The sequence below is a fragment of the Cyprinus carpio genome, chromosome B7 (assembly GCF_018340385.1).
Source record: "Cyprinus carpio isolate SPL01 chromosome B7, ASM1834038v1, whole genome shotgun sequence".
Classification (NCBI taxonomy): Eukaryota; Metazoa; Chordata; class Actinopteri; order Cypriniformes; family Cyprinidae; genus Cyprinus; species Cyprinus carpio.
The window spans coordinates 43554694-43572830 of record NC_056603.1 but is presented as its reverse complement, the minus strand read 5'-3'; the positions used below and the strand labels follow the sequence as shown (position 1 = coordinate 43572830).

Here is an 18137-nt window from a genome sequence, read left to right as displayed (position 1 = left end):
ATAATTTGTTATTATTTTGGGTCTAGTGAAAATAAATAACTATGGGCTGCGAGAAACAATAATGAATAAAAAGAGTAGAGCTGCTGTGAGTGCAGGCATGTTTCAAAACACCGTTCCTTGCAGCCAAAAAACAGACCGAGTTCAGTTCAGCTGGAGGGGGTTGTTGGGGGTAGTTCTGTATAGCTTGTGGGGGTCGAGATAAAGTGTTGAGCTGGGCGGGGGATTTCTTGCTCTGGGGGGTGGGGGGGGGGGGTGGTCATAAAGGTGTGAATTCTTGACAGTGTCTTATGAGGGTTTCAAACTTTTGCAGAACGGTTAAAGATAGGACGAATGACTGTGCGTTTGCATTGTGGAATGACGCTTTGTTTTTAGAAATAAACGGGATGAAGAGAGGTTTGATCCACTTCAAATGTGAACTATTGTGTAGCGCATCTGTATTCTCTCAGAATGTAGCTTATTCATTAGACCAATATATAGAACCATCTCTTTATGTTTTGCTAAATCCCAAACAGAGTCAGACATCAGTAAATTATCTGTCTATGAACATGTTTTATAGGTTTGGGAAATACACATGCGTTACAGACGTGACAAAAAAACATTTTGGAGTTTTTGGAGAAATTATATATATTTATATATATATATATGTTGTTGTTGTTTGTTTGTTTGTTTTTGTTGTATTCACAATGCACAAACCAGAAGCAAGAATATCTGCAGAGAAGGGTTGGCCATTCTCAAAACATAAAATATCAATTTTATTTCACTTTTCGTTTTTGTGTTTCAGAGGAAAAAAATCAGTGTTAAGACATTCTCTCTGTACTGACTGTTTCTGAAAGAAGAAAGAATTTATGCAAAACGCGTGTATAAAATGCTTTAGCAAACTTTAACAGCGGATGTCTAGAGGGTAAAAAAAAAAAAAAAAAAAAAAAAATTAATAGGTCTGCCCCCATGTAAGATTTTTCTAGTTACTAGTCGGTCATTTGTCATTATTCAACTAATCGCAGGGTTATATGGTAAAATATACATCTATAATCCATAATGAGCCTTAATCATATTCACGCTCAAGAACAGGCATAAGTTTGTCACAAAGCACAGGCAGAAGTAAGCCCAATAATTGTGAAAAAGGAGACATTTTTAATTATTTATTAATAAACAAATGTTTTCTTGTCGGCTGCAAGATGAAATTCACAGTGCTGACTCTCTCCATATGGACGCGCATTTAGAGAGAGATGCAACCTTCACAGATTACATAATGAAACCTTCTCAGATTACATAATGCTTTCGTTTTGAATTGATTCGTTTAAAAGACATTTCAAGCTTTGTGTAGATATATTCACGGTGACATCCCTGTCAAATTGAAAAATAAAATGCAATTGGTGATTTCACATTTCATTTTTAATACAGTCTCGAGGGAAGACTGCCAATATCAAAATGAAAAGCCAAACATGAAAAGAAACTACAAATACAGTTTTTCACAAAGCTTTTATAACGCTCCACGGCCAATACCTGCTGAGACAATTCAAATTTAAACAAAAACAAAACTTAACACCTCAATTACTCCACTGATTTCACATTCTTCATCATCTTCATAATACAAATGACAACCTGCCGCATGCAAATGATATGTTAATGAGTGGGTGGGTGTGGCGTCAATTATGGCCAGTATAGCAGCAGAATTAAAACCAGCTAGCAAAAAACATTTCGGATGATGATGACTTCATTTTGCTTCGAGTTGAATCTATCTTGGATACACTTGGACATTTTGCAGCCGTCACAAACTCCGATGTAAATCCGATCGAGTTGTAAATAATCTTAGTGAGATTGTGCAGTGCCTTCAGACAGCAGAATTTCTGGAGAGTTTTGTCGGCCCGGGCCGTCCAAGGTATGACATCCCGTTAGAAACACTAAGGATGCATCTTCTAAAAGGTTTTACTGCTCAAGAGATAGCGAACTTATTCAGTAGCCCCTCACTGCAGAACACAAGATCCAGTGGGCGTGGTTGGATCCCCATCCAGGGGCTGGAGATTGGTAGGTTTAGGGGTGGAGATGGGTGGGTTTAGGGATCAGGGGGTGGAGACGGGTAGGTTTAGGTATATGTAAGGTGGGAGGAGTTGGATCTGGATCCAATCACCCCCCTGGCTCTTGTGTTCTGCAGTGAGGACCATCTCAACTTATTCGGAGAGCGAGCGATTAGAGAACCATCAGACGGAGGATGAAACAGCATTATATGAGGGTAAGAGAAAGTTAACTAAGTGGTGATCTCGGGCAGCTTTCACCATGTTGCGCATATATTTACAATTCTATTTTTCACAGACTGGATAAGTTAATGTACGTTTCCACAGTTATTAATATAGAAAATTCAGCAGTGTTTTTTTTTTTTTTTCATGTAAACATATATTATTTTCTCTACTTGTAATTTAATGGTCCAGACTGGTTTAAGTGGTTGAGCTGGACCAACAGCCAACCAGGGCCTGTTTCCCCAAAAACATTGTAAGCCTAAGTAGATCATTTTAAATATATACCACTTTTTATAAGAATCTATTTTTGCTTTTTCACTACTTTTTGCTCAATGTAACTGAACATTCTATTAATGTGTTTTAATAATCAAGCAAAATCAAAGGCATCCTTCATTCTGAACATCCTCTTTCAATATTTTTTCCTGATATGGTTACACCACGGGGTGTTACAGGTTCACAGAAGCCTATGTAGCTGCAGTGACCAGGGCTAATATCTTCTATCATTTCATCTAGGGTTTCTGAACTGTATTCAACTATAAGTGATGCAGAACTTGACAGCACCATTGAGGAAATACAGAGAATGTATCCAAACTCAGGGTACAGAATAATTCATGGTCATCTTCAAGCAAGAGGTCTCCATGTTCAAAGTAAGTCCAGCACACTGAGCTGTAATATTTTTATCATTCACATTTAAGAGAGAATAGTATCCGGGTATTTGCTGTTTGAGGTAATTTTTTACAATTACATGTAAATTAACTTTAATGCTGCTTTCATACAATATAAAGGACGTTGAAATTTAACTTTTTGTTTACAGGTCTGCTTAAAATATCTTTACAAAGTTGATTCTAAATAATAAATAATTGAATACAGAACTATTAAGTGAATTAAAAAAATCTAACCAATATTTTATCTTCCCCCTCCCCCAAGCTTCAAGAGTCCGAGAATCTGTCAGAAGAGTAGATCCTCATGGAACATCGATGCGAGCGATGTCAATGCGAACCATAAGGCGACATCAGTACACTGTGCCTTTTCCCAATGCTATGTGGCATATTGATGGCAATCATAAACTCATCAGGTACTTGCGTTACAATGAAAACTGTAAGAATCAGAATGTAAGCAATGGTGTTTACTCTGTAGTGTTAATGTAATTCGATTTAATAAGGATTTTTTTTCATTCACTTTTTCTATAGAAGGGGTGTACAATAACATTTTTCTCATTCTACATAGAATTTTTAGGGGTACAAAGTTCAGTTTTTGAAAGACTGTAAAATAAATTACTGTATCACAAACACATCATATCCATTAGCAGGCACTGAAAAACTAAACTGAGTATTACTGCAGACTTCATAAACAAAAAAAAATTGTAAAAATTGTTGTAATGTGACTAAAATCTATCTTCCCTGAGGCACACATTACTTGCCTCATATTTTGTGCAAGATATATTTGTATGATGGGACAAACAAGTCCTAGTAACCTTTTTTAGTCTACATGGAAGACCAAGCACCCAGTATCATTGGATTTATAATGGTTTCTTTTGCTTTTGATGCGACGCACTGCTCATATGCATGAAAATTGTTTTGATGGCTCCATTAAATTACCATTAATTACATTAAATTATGGAGAATGTATATGTAATTAATCATATTGATCTACTGTCACACAGATATGAAATATAATGGCTAGTATTACTGTAATTGGCAATTTCAGGTGATGTGAACATTACATGTCCACATATTTCAAATCTAATGTTTGGGCAGTGTGCATTGTTGTAGTTAAGAACCAGCACCTTTTTGATACTGAACTTGTTTTTCCAATATTCTTGTGTATTCTGTAGATGGAGATTGGTGATTCATGGTAGAATCAATGGTTTCAGCCGACTAATAGTTTATCTTTCTGTGTCTCTAAATAACCGAGCATCCACTGTGCTCAGCAACTTCATATCTGCTGTTAATTAATATGGTATCCCATCAAGAGTCCGATCTGACAAAGGTGTGGAGAATATTGCAGTTGCTGAGTACATGGTGGCACACAGAGGAGAAAACAGGAATTCTCATATTACAGGAAGGGTGTACACAACCAGAGGTAAATATTGAATAGGTTAAATGGTATAAAACACCAGACTAAACATGATTCCCATAATTAGTTTTGTCTCAAATCTTAACTCTCTCCCCCACAGAATTGAGAGGCTTTGGAGAGATGTGTATGAACATGTTTTAAGCATGTTCTATCACATCTTCTACAACATGGAGACAAAAAGAGTACTCAATCCAGATTCTGAGATTGACATTTTTGCTCAGAACTGCTGGGAGTCAGTCACCTGTCCAGCTTTGGTTAAGACACACAGTGCCAACAATACTGATGACACACCATTCAGTAAAGACATCAGACTATATATATATACATGCATCAGTATGTATATTATGGTGTATATACTTACAATTAAAGGGATTTTAAAGTTCACTTTAAAATGAAAATTCTGTCATCATATACACTCATACAACCCTCATGTTGTTTCAAACCTGTATTAATTTCTTTTCTTCTGCTGAACACAAAGGAAGATATTTTGAAGAATGTCAGTAACAAAACAGTTAACTGGTCCCATTGACTTCCATAGAACAGTATATATTTTTTTTCCTACAATGGAAATCAATGGGACCTAGTTAACTGTTTGGTTACTGACATTCTCCAAAATATCATCCTTCGTGTTCAGCAGAAGAAAGAAATTCATACAGGTTTGAAACAACATGAGGGTGAGTTTATGATGACAGAATTTTCATTTTAAAGTGAACTCCCTTTAAACGTGCACAAGTGACTGTTGATTACTGCTGAAAACACTCGTGATATTTGAAATCGACATTCTTATTGCTGATTGCCTATAAAATTTAAAAACATTTTTTTTGTCAGATCAATTTTTTTTCCTACTATTTATACAACCAGGACTATGTACAAACATTTTTTTTTTCGGCTCACACAGAGTAGACCTCTATCAAAATTGTTTGTTTCTTAGAAATCACATACTACACCTTTTAATTCTTAAGCCCTTTTCCGTCGTCTTATATATAACCTTTTTTTTTTCTCTCCGTCCACCCACAATATGACTGATTTTCAATTACCACAGGTGGATGAAAATTATGGGATCGACGTGGGATGGGACCCCCAAGTCACGATAATGATAGAGTACAAAATCCAGAAGTGGCTCTACCTCGACAAGCATTCAAGATGTTGGTATAAACTCTCCAGCCTTTCAGATGCCATTGACACATACTACAACACAAACACTAAAATTCACAAATTACCGTACATACCGTAAATTACCGTATTTTATAGCATTCAAGATGTTGGTATAAACTCTCCAGCCAGTTTATTTGTACATTGATAGTCAATAAACCACCCAAAACACTGCATTATTTAAATCTGCAATAAAATACTTTATATATATATCACGTTGCTGGTCTGACATTTCAGACTGTTGAACAAAACAGTAAATGAAGTTAATTTACCATTGTAATAGGACAGAAAATATCATTTATATGTAATATAAAAATGGACTTACTTAAAAAGCAAACCTGCAGTTTTATCTGTGACCTTTAGATAGTGTAAACATAATAGTAAACAAAAACATAAAAAAAAAAAGCAAACCTGCAGTTTTATCTGTGACCTTTAGATAGTGTAACTTTAAGGGTGAACTATAACTTAAACTCTAAAAGTTACTTAAACTGAAGTTACATAATAGTACACAGAACGATAATTACACCAAACCAAACCCACTCTCTGTGAATGATACAGCAGCTTTCAGGTCCTTATGGAAACTCACAGAAGTGCTATATTTTGCTGGGAGTTTGATGGTTTCTCTACAAGTGGAAGTCAATGGGACCAATCAACAGTTACCCATATTCTTTAAAATATCTTCTTTTGTGTTCAGCAGGAGAAATAAATGCATACAGGTTTGGAACAACTTGAGGGTCTTAAGACTAAGACTTTTACTCAAGTGATGTTAGAATTTAAGTCGTTCATGTACTTTCACTTAAATGTGGTTTTAAGGTAATCTTTACATCTCTGAGAATGGGTTTGTACAAGTCAAGGTTAAACATGCTTTCATAATTGTGTATTAGGGGGGTTTTCTTTTTACCTACCATTTTCAATTTTCTGACGAAAGAAACCAGTTATCTTGAATGTGTCCTCCAGACTAAAGCCACCAGTCTTCATCATCACTGCCAACAACTGTCCACAAAATAATTCTCTAGAATAACATTCAATGTAAACCTTTTATAAAAGCAATAAGGTACTCTAGGCTAGTGCTGTATCTGAATAAGTCATGGCTAAAGGGCGTTGTTAGGCACGACGCGAATATGAAACATTGGCGGAGGTCCTCGGTTAAAGCTAGTGGGTATTAAAGCATGAAGAGGTCGGTAAAATATACTGATCCACACACACCAATCAATAAAATACTCACCAATCAACAATAATACCTATAATATATAGATCAGTGCTCTATAATTATACTGATCTGTGCTATAATATACTGATCTATATAGATCAGTGGGCTCGCGTCTGGCGGAAGAACATTGTAGCCGAAGCTACTTCTCTCTGTTTACATCTATGGCGAGTCACGCAGGTACTGTGCTACTCTGCAGCGTTGCCGACCCCCAAACCAGACTAAAAAGAGTCCGAATATAAACACTTATTATAGGTGTACCGTAGTGATTCAGGATAAGACAAAATACGGTTTGGAAAATGGATTCATGACTGCGTGCTGTACTCGCTCATTTATATATAATTGTTTTAACATTTTCAACACAAAACAACACTGTGGCACAGCCCTGCGCTGATTTGGACAGAAAAGCCGGGAGCGGTGGAATTTGTTTATATTAGGAGAGAAGTAGCTCCGGCCACAAGTTTTTTCTTCCACCAGACCGCGAGCCCCAAAAGTGACCGAACTGCAGCTTTAATGTCTGGCTATAATTGTTTGTAGAATCTCGATTACAATATATCCAAGCTTCCCGCAAAAGCTCACTGACAGATTTCACCATGTCTCGATTACAAAAAATCCAATTTCGTTTCACACATTAAACAAACAATCAACCAACACACAAACAATACACACCATACTAAAAACTAAAAACTTAATTTCTATTTCACTTTTCACTTTTCACTTTAAAATTTAAAATCTTGCAGTCTAGCCTCGAGACTGTATTGAAAATAAAATGTGAAATCACCAATTGCATTTTATTTTTCAATAAATTTTCACTTTATTATTATTATTATTATTTTAGATTAATTGTAGCCTACATAAATAGGTGAAGCAAAACAAATATGACAAATATTTGGATTGTCCCTTATTTTTACCCTTATTTTCTACAAGAATAAACACTTATTTTCTACAAGAATAAACACTTATTTTCTACAAGAATAAACATGATAACATATTATTAATTCATAGAAATAATTTAAGCAATTAAAACCTTTTGTTTAAAACTTGTACTTCAATACTATTAAACTGACTTTAAAATCTCAAGGAATTTATAAGTTAAAAAGGGTGAATTGTCAAATGAACTTGTGTTAACAATATAATTAGAACTAACAATATAATAAGATTTTTTTAAAATGAACAATTCCTGTATGAAATGGGACAGCAACCTTTATATAAAACATTTTGAAATCGGCCACAGCTGAGCATTGCGAGAGGCAGATTCTGCGCAGAGCGCGCGGAGTGAATGTGATGCACTAGTCACTAGACTAGTCATTTTCAGATGCAATGAAAAAAACAAAAAAGACATACCTGGATGGCCTGATGACATGGCGTCCCAGTTTTCCAAAAATAACTTCAAATTTTGATTCATCTGACCACAGAACAGTTTTCCACTTCGCCACAGTCCATTTTAAATGAGCCTTGGCCCAGGAAAAACGCCTGCGCTTCTGGATCATGTTTAGATATGGCTTCTTTTTTAAACTATAGAGTTTTAGCCGGCAACAGCGAATGGCACAGTGGATTGTGTTCACCGACAATGTTTTCTGGAAGTATTCCTGAGCCCATGTTGTGATTTCCATTTACAGTAGCATTCCTGTATGTGTGAGCAGTGCCGTCTAAGGGCCCGAAGATCACGGGCATCCAGTATGGTTTTCCGGCTTTGACCCTTACGCACAGAGATTGTTCCAGATTCTCTGAATCTTTGGATGATATTATGCACTGTAGATGATGATAACTTCAAACCTTTTTGCAATTTTTCTCTGAGAAACTCCTTTCTGATATTGCTCCACTATTTTTCCGCCGCAGCATTGGGGGAATTGGTGATCCTCTGCCCATCTTGACTTTTGAGGGACACTGCCACTCTGAGAGGCTCTTTTTATACCCAATCATGTTGCCAATCGACCTAACTTTTCCGGCCTCTTATTGCCACCTGTCCCAACTTTTTTGGAATGTGTAGCTCTCATGAAATCCAAAATGAGGCAATATTTGGCATGACATTTTAAAATGTCTCACTTTTCACATTTGATATGTTATCTATATTCTATTGGAATAAAACATAAGTTTATGAGATTTGTAAATTATTCCATTCCTTTTTTACTCACAATTTTGTACAGTGTCCCAACTTTTTTGGAATCGGGTTTGTGTGATAGATATATATTATATATATATATATATAGCCTTATATTTAATAAACTGTTTAATAACAAATATCATGCATAAGATACCTTAGTGTAAAGGTCTTTCTTTTAACTTTTTGATGAGTAGACTGTAGACTAAGCTATCCTCCTACGTTTTGAAATTAACTCACTGTCAATTTTTAATGGTTTTAAAAGATGTTACAATGTTCTAATCATAATGTTATTGTTGTTTTACTTCCTCTTTTATCTCATTTTACAATTACATTCATTTTGCAATCCGTCCCTTTGCGCCACCTGGCGGTAGTTTCGCGAATGATTTTAACACCCGACTGACTTGCAGTTAACGGCGCAGCCCTGGAAATGCTCTTTTAGTGCTGAAGCGGAAATTGGCCGCTTGCAACATGACATGGGGTAGTGCTGCCTGAAGTGTGCAACCCACTCGACTCGGGAACGACTACCGCTGAAGCTCTGTCTCGCCAACAAATGAAGCTTCTGAGAGCGTGCTGAACACGTAGTTCACAGCAGACACAGTTGAGCAGAACGATACTAATGCTCGGCTCCAAAGCTAAAAGCTGGTATGCATTGCACCTGCTGCCTTATTATACTCACGCTGTGATCAGAAACAGCTGGATGCAAAAATTGCATGCCAATGTGCGTTGGCTCGTTTAATTTACACTCGAAGTAGATTGGCCTATCGAAGCAATATCCCAATTCGTCGGTCACCGACGTGACGTCGAGAGTGATCGACTGAAAGGGAACTGTGATGTGCAAAGTTCTTGATGAAGCTTCAGTTTTTGACGTCTTGTTTAGGAGTGAGAACGAGCTGCTCTTCACTGGTTTCTGCTTGTCAGTTTTCCACTGATTATCAGTTTTATCTGCTGGTTTGTGCTCAGTGTGGTTATAGTTCTCATCTCAGCTCTGACTGTGGTTTCACTAATAGACCTTTATCATAAAAATCTGGAAATAGATAATTGCATGGTTAGTTCTGCTACAGGTCTGTGCCTATTACTTTAACATGCTCATTTCTAAAATAACTTTTTGGTCACACTTGATTTTAAGGTCCAGTTCTCACTATTAACTATCAACTATGACTTTTGCCTCAATAATCCCCTAATTACTGCTTATTAATAGATAATAAGGTAGCTGTTTAGGTATTGGTTAGGATTAGGGATGTAGAATATGTTCAAGCAGAATATGTGCTTTATAAGTACTAATAAACAGCCAATATGCTAGTAATATGCATGCTAATAACTAAACTAATTAATAGTGAGCATTGGTCCTTATACTAAAATGTCAACTACTTTTTTTCCTGTTTTGTTGTTGTACAATCTACAGAGAAATAAAAATGTGTTGTTTTTTATTTCTCCTAAATATACTAATTTAATCATTTATCTGCTCACATCAAGACAACGTTTAACTGTTTTTAATTTCATAACTTTATATAAAAAAAATAAATAAAAAAAAAACTTTTATTAGCTTTTACCCTTTACCTACCATCTTCTTTGCTCTCTATTCTCTCCAAGCTTGTATTCTTCCTCAATCCTGGTTGTTTCTCACTTATAGCTCTGATGTCAGTGTCTGTGTGGGGTCTCACTTAAATGTGCACTAAGCGATTCTGTTCACTTAATGTTTTACACTTAAAGAGTAATCTTCCAGCAAATGTTTAAACTGATTACTCACATCATATTGAGCCTCAAGTCATTTCAGTGGCCATGTATCAGGTTTATAAAGCACTGTATAGGATGAGCTGCTGAACAGTGATTGTCCATACATCCCATCAATAGAGCTGAAGATACTACATGTGAACACACAATCATAGCTGGAGATTTAGCTGGATCTGATACAGACATGACTCTACTAACTTTCTCAAAAACTTTAAACATTACAAAAGAAATTTACAACCCAAACAACACAACAAAACAAAAAAACACAAAACTAAACTAAAAAAATTGCCACGATTCTATATTTTTTTTTTTATCTTTTAATACAAAACTAAATAATTTTATGTTAAGTTAATACTTTTAACACTTATGGAGATTATTTATGCCTCTCACAAAAAAAAAAAAAAAAAAAAAAAAAAAAAAAAAAAAAAACAGTAAGAGCTCAGATATGAGAGGTAAGATCAAACCAGCAGATAAACCAACAACCAGAAACCAGAAGTAGAAAAAAAAAAAAAAAAGAAATAGCAAAGACACAAAGACAGTGTGGTCAGTACACGAAGTCAACCAAGATGGGAAACATTTTTATGTCATGAGAACAGTGCTTGCAGAAATCTCCTGGAATATATCTAGGTAAGCACAAAATTGTTGTTTTCACTTGAAGTCTATTAAATATGAAATCTACATATAAATACTGTACATGTAATGCATAACATCTTTTGTGTGTAATGTTTAGGTGAAATTTTGAGTTTGTATCTTCTGAAAGTTGCTCAGTGCCTCATTATTCTAACACAATACAATTTTTCAAGTTATTTAATATAACATATTTTCAGATGGAAAATCATGATAAATTCAGTCTATGATATCAAAAATTATCCATTTAAATGGAAGCTTAGAGCTGAAGAGCTGGAGATAAGGGTCAGATTGTGCATCTTCACCATCATTAGTGTGAGTCAGTCTAGATACTTCGCTCTTGTGTTTGGTCTGTCATGAGATCTATGAATCACAGGTAAAGAATGACACAAAAACACGTATTTTCAAGTCTTCATCACTCATGCCTCCTCCTCACTGACTATTACTGATTCTTTCTCTGAGTTCCCTGCATCCTGATAAAATATCTCCATTATGATACAGTTCTCGACTGGTATATGGATTGGACATAGATAGGGGTTTTGTGGCTCTTTATGGTGGTGCATTAAAAGTCTGTGGTCTCCGATCTTTAAAAACAGTGGGCGCTTAGAGGGAATTCTCTCAGGTGAAATAATCCACTGTATAATATGCCCTGCTTACTTGTTTTTTCTTGCAACATGTTTCTATCATTTCTACATTATTGTGTGTTTCATCTGTATCATGTATTGGTGACATAATTTTTTATTGATAGTTAATGATAAGATATTTTTTTCTTTTTTGTTTCTTTTTGTGTTTCATTTGTGTGCAGTGCTCACATGGATAATATCTTGTGGAGTTTCATGTGTGTTCTAGCTGATCATCACTTGTTTTCTTCACACCATCCATGGAAACCAGGAATCGCAATATTATTGGTTGTTTTTATAATAACTCTGCCTCAGTTAGTTTATCTTTATCCTTTCCTTATAGTAATTCACCTTTATGTCTAATTTTAAATGATTTCATATGTTTTTTTTTCGTTATTCCGATCTTCTTGATGAGGTGTGGAGAGCTGATATTCTAGATCTCTACTCGACGGTGTGTAGCTGGGTCTGCAAGACAGAGTCTCAGAATTCCAGATGACAATCGACCTAAAAACCAGAAGAGACTAGTTTAGTCTGAGGAGGTCTGGTAAGATGGACTGGTTGTGATGTCATGATATTTGATTGATGGTTTCAGTTTGTTTATACTACTGTTTCAGTATAATAGCTCTTATGATTCAACCTATGGGCCTGATATTAACAGTTTAGACAGCACACTGTCTGGTCCGGTTGCACACGATTCCTGCATGCATATGCTTCTCATACTATCTTTTTTATTTCAATTTTCCATCATCTTTTTTTCTATTATCATGGTCTATTATGAATAAAATATAATTGGACAGTATATAGTCAGCATCTGATGAGAAACTTCATCTGTCACGTCAACCAACATACACCCCAATTTTATACAGCCGTATAGTAACCAGTAATAAATAAGTAAATACATTGTATTCTATAGGCTAGAATACGAACTCCAAAAAAGTAATGCATAAAAACTGTTAATGTTGTTTTGTATATTTCTATTTAATCTTTATCCATCACTTTCATATTTTCTCTTTTTTAATATTGAAAATTATTTGTATAGATGTGTCATATTAATTAAATTCTCACATTAATATTTAGGTGTGTAAATCAGATAGGTTCATAATGATACGATATGGTATCAATTTTCAAACCTAGAGATAAGATTTTTGCCGATACGTCATCTCAAAAAAATAAACCATACCACCAATGATTAATAAAGAAATAATTACTTCAACTCAAAAAAATAAAACAAATACATCTACGATATGATTATGGTATAGATTTGATGGGCAGGACAGCACCATATAGATTAATTTATCATCTTTATGATATTATATACCTATTTCACAACACCGCAGTTTACTTTTTTATTGAAAAGTTAAAGCAAAATTTTGAAGAATGTTCACGTACCACTAACTTTGTAAAATATTCTCGTACGCTCCCTACATATATATATATAAGTATATATTGTGTATATTAGTATTTAAAAGTATATATATATATATATCTATATATTACACCACACCCAATTAATAATAATGTTGGCATTTATGTGATGTTTGGCGAATGTGCATCACCAAGCACAGACAATATTACTGGTGCACATAGAGACATCGTATTCCAGGTGGAGACTTTATATTGTTTTATAATGTTTTAATGTTCAAGTATTTTTGTGTGAAAGATTGGAAATGATTCCAGATGGGTTTTCCGATCACTTGCTCAGTATTGCAATATTTTTGTTAATTCTGCCAGGAAAAAACGTTTGTGGGGGGGCTTGTTTTTTTAACCCAACCGTTTGGGGGACACAATTGGGTTCATTTTGTGGTGGGGTTATCTTAAAATTTGTTGGGTCATTTATTTTCGGCGTTGGGTTATTTTTGTCGTTATAACACAACTGTTGGGTTAAATATGGTTCCCGCTTCAACTAACGGTTTCAAATTTTTAAACGGTCCAGTCAGCCGACTCAGTGGACATCAGCGGCAAGCCTGCCTGATTAAGGAAAGGTGGTAAGTAACGAAACTGGTTAACTGTTAATCATGGTAATCATATATTTTATTTAGATGTGATGGTATATACAAACTTGTTTTATTATTACATTAAGTCAATGTGTACTGACGTACTGAATAAACTTAACTGGAAAGTAAATCGTTAAAACTATTAAATTAAAAAACCGAAGTTTTAATTCCCTTTAGGTTAGTCAGTTCTTTCCCCAGATCGATTTTGTAAAAATGAATATGCTATTCGCGGTTGCTAGCAAGCATTAATAAATACAAAACATTTAGCCTAGCTGAAGCTAAGACTAGCCAAACACCGTTATTAGAGTTAAGTATTATTAAACGTTAATATACAATGTCTGGTGTGAAATGTGAAAAAGGGCGCCGAAATCTTTAGGCTAGAGAAAAGCCGCACCGGAGCATTTATATCGGATCGGACCAGTGACTGAAAGCTGAGTTGGCTCGAAGGCGAAGCCAGAGCTCACACATCAGGTCCCATGCGACAGACACCATAGCGTTTTGAATTCGCTGGAATTTCTATTTTATAGAAGTTCAAAACTCAGACGGAAAAGAGCAGAGTAGGTTCGTAAGGCAATCCGGCTCTTTAAGCAGAAAGCTTACCAACGCGCCCCACAAACTACAGAACGTTTACCGTTAATCCTACAACAGAGCGTTTGTTTAAATACAAAAAAAAGCCATTCGTCAGTGGTATCAGAAAGTATAAATCAGTAGTTAACAAATTGAAAAATGTTTATTTAAAAAAACAAAACAACAACAAACACCTACAGAGGCTATCATTGTTTTGATATAGAGCCATTGCCATGTTGTGTATTAAAGCCATTACAGGAATAATGGAATATAGCCGTCTGTAATTATAGGTAATTTTTTTTCTTATGAAGCTATAAACAATTTTGCATTTATATTAAATGTGTTTACTAAACATGTTTATACTTAATGTTTTAGATAAATGGATTTCTTTTGTAAAGAAAAGATTACATCACAGCCGGAAAACCTCTGCAATTTAATAGAAACATTTCAAGGTAAAGTAATTATTTAGTTTAGTGATGTAGTAAGATTTTTTTTTTTTTGAAGACTTTTGTTTGTTAATGGTAATGAACTCCCTCCTCTGATGTAGCCATTAACATGCACAAACAGCTCTATATTACTACCTAAAGGAAAAGTAAAATCCAAAAGAGGATAATATAGCCCATTAAAAAATACACTGCTCTGTACATAAACTCTTTCCTTCAGTGACTCTATTTTTTATCCACTGTTGTCACGACCTAATGGTCATTCATCACTTTTAGAGTTAACCCTAATTTTAATTCACTACAAGACTGCTTTTCAGTTTTTACCTTTTTTTCTTTGATTCTATTTTTAAATAATATATTGAATCCCTAAATGTTTGTCATATATTATGCCAACTTAAAGTTTATCTATTCTTTCAAAGGTTGGTACTAATATGGTCACACACGCACCCTACCTCAACAAATGAGGACAAGCCAGGATCCCATGTCTTGGTGCTTGGAGACAAGAGAACATTCCCTGCCCAAGTTTTCATCATTTTTCATTGGAGAGGCAGTTGGAAAAGGAGACCTTACTTCAAGCAGCAAAACAGTGAATGAATGCTTCAAAAGGTTCTACATCTATGACGTAAACTACCCCAAAGCCCCTCTGCTCGCCAATTTGGGAGTGTCCTTGCAGCAATGCAGTCTATAATATTCCTGGAGGAGTTCCTTCTACACATTGCTGCCTCCTAAAAAACTTTGTTAACTTATACCTGAAATTACTGATCACTCAGTTTTGATCCAGTTAGTATGGGCCGTCAAAACACCCCACTTTGTTTAAGGTTGTAGTTCCACCCCACAAATGAAAACTTCTGTCATTAATCAACCCTCTGCAATGTTCAGTTCCAAACCCGCAAGACCGGTTCCATTGCATCTTTGGGACACAAATTAAGATATTGTTGATGCATTCTACAGCTCTCTGACCCTCCTATAGACAGCAAAAAACAAGGGTCCTCTTACACCATCAATGTCCAGAAATACTTTGCAAGGAAGATTGGACTAAAAGTAATCCATGGTGACATCAGGGGTTTTAAACTCTTTAACAGCATACGCTGTTTGCGTTGAGTGGATACTGTCCAAAAGGGCACTAGGGTGACACGGAGGAGACAAATTTGAATTGATATAACTCTCATTTATTTTTTTTTCTTTGCCCACAAAAAGTATTCTCGTATAATATTACGGTTGAACCCCTGATGTCATACATGGATTTACTTTACCAATCCTTGCTAAGTTTCTGGAATGTGTGATGGTGTAACGGACCCTTGCTGTCTATGGGAGGGTCAGAGAGCAACTGATCAGAATGCAGAATCAAAAATATCTTAACTTTGTGTTCCAAAGATGAACGGAGGTCTTACGGGTTTAGAACGACATGAGGGTGAAGTAATTAATAACAGAATTTTCATTTTGGGTGAACTATCCCTTTAAGGTGTTTATAACACAATGGCATATGGTGACCACTGTAGCATTTTTTATTAAGGATATGTTTATTTCTTGAAGTAATACAGGTATGTCCCTTGGTGTACACATTTGTGTATTTTTGGTATCCTGGTATGTGCACATTTGTGTTTGAAATTCTGTATACCGTATGTGCACAGAGGTTTAAGTTGTATATTTCTGTACTGTATGTGCACATCTGTATTTTTAAAAGCTTACTATATGTCATCTGTGTAGTTTATGATTTTGTAATACTGTATTGCACAAATGTTTAGGTTGTATATTCGGTACTGTATGTGCACATCTGTTTTAAATGTGTATTATGAGAATCTGTGTAGGTTTTGAATTGGTAAAACCATATGTGCACATTTGTTTTTTGAATATTTGTACTGTATGTGGATATTTTGTGTTTTGAATTTAACATGTATTTTGAATTTATGTATATTGCTTGTGTATATTTTGTTTTCCATTTTAATGTGTATTTTGAATATTTGTACTTCAACAGTTTATTTTGCCATGTGTTCTGCATGTTCACTCGTGTATTTTCGAATTCAATAATATTGTGCACATTTATATTAAATACTAGGCTCAATCAATATGAGTAAATTTGTCATTATAAACTTTTTTCTCTTAAAACTGTTTTTAAAGGCAGATTTATTGTTTGTTCTACTTAAATAAAACATCTGTATTTGAAATGACTGTGTATTTTATTCATTAAAATAATCTCATGAATACAAGTAAATAGTTTATAACACCCAACTGTCTGAGGTTATTTTTACACCCAACTGGCTTTTAACCCAATTCATTGGTTAAAAATAACCCCACAGTTGGGAAGGTGCTATACTACCAAACCCATGTTTTGGTTTACTTGTCTGGGTTCCATTTTTATAACCCAACTCTTTTTAGATGATGTCGTGAAGTTTAAAAAAAAGTGCTTTATTGTGCCATTTTAATGCGTCACTTTTAAAATGATAATAAGTTTACCTGGTATTATTTTTTTTTTTGCTGTTTTGGGACATGTATTAAAGTGTTCAAAACAGTTTTTTATTACTTCATTGCAGCGAATGGTAGGATTGTGGCAAGCTTCATATTCAACAATTAATGTCAAGAGTACACTTTTAAATGTTCCTAAGAAAAAAAAGGACTCGTGTCAATGAACAGTGTTGGAAAAATAATAAAGTAGAACCTTTTAAATACAAGAGCTGTCAGCCTGCCACAGTGGGATAGTGATGATTCTGAAACCAGACAATCCAGAAGGCACAAGGAACGTAACTTTGATTTTGCAGTTTCAAGATATCACACAAATCGGATGCATCCTTCTAGGGTTTGTATTTACATTTATTTTGATAAATGTCATAGTAATTCCACCTCATTATGCATCTAATACAGAAAAGGACTTTACTGAGTCTGTGAAATACATAAACATGCTGTTAATTTTTATTTAGACTTAGACATAGAGAAAATGAGGACTTTTACCTTTTTTTAAATGAATCTTCCGTGAATTAATGAGTCTAATGTTATGCTTGAACAATCTGTCCACAGAAATGAACTATATACAGCTATGATTGAAAATGTCAAACCTCCTGTTATTGATGGGATTCTTGTTGATTTTTTATAAATTTCATGGATCAGTGATTGGTGAAAATTTTTGGTCTTGACTTAACGATAACAAAAAAAAAAAAAATCCTCTGCCAAAGTTAATTGGGAAAGAAAGTGAAGCCCTTTCTAAAATGGGTGACTGGAGGGCAGAGGACCCTCCCAGTTTACCTGCTGGGTTAATATGGAAGAAAGGTGGTTTTGTAATATTTTGGAATTTTTTTAGGTAATGAATGTTTAGGTTCAAAGAACACTTGGATTGTATTTAGAACAAAATTTAAGGATATTCTACAAAAAATTGTTACGTCCCAAATTA

At 34.9% G+C, this 18137-nt stretch overlaps 1 protein-coding gene and 1 long non-coding RNA gene across 3 annotated transcripts in view; one reads left to right on the top strand and one right to left on the bottom strand.

The window, feature by feature from the left end:
- LOC109112163 (junctional adhesion molecule A-like) overlaps positions 1-18137 on the bottom strand; it is a 262729-nt gene that overhangs the window by 167002 nt on the left and 77590 nt on the right. The gene's annotated exons all lie outside the window — the stretch shown is intronic.
- Positions 2694-4294, top strand: LOC109071477. Its single transcript, XR_002014551.2, has 3 exons — positions 2694-2881; positions 3162-3309; positions 4069-4294. It is a non-coding gene; the product is annotated as an uncharacterized LOC109071477 (long non-coding RNA).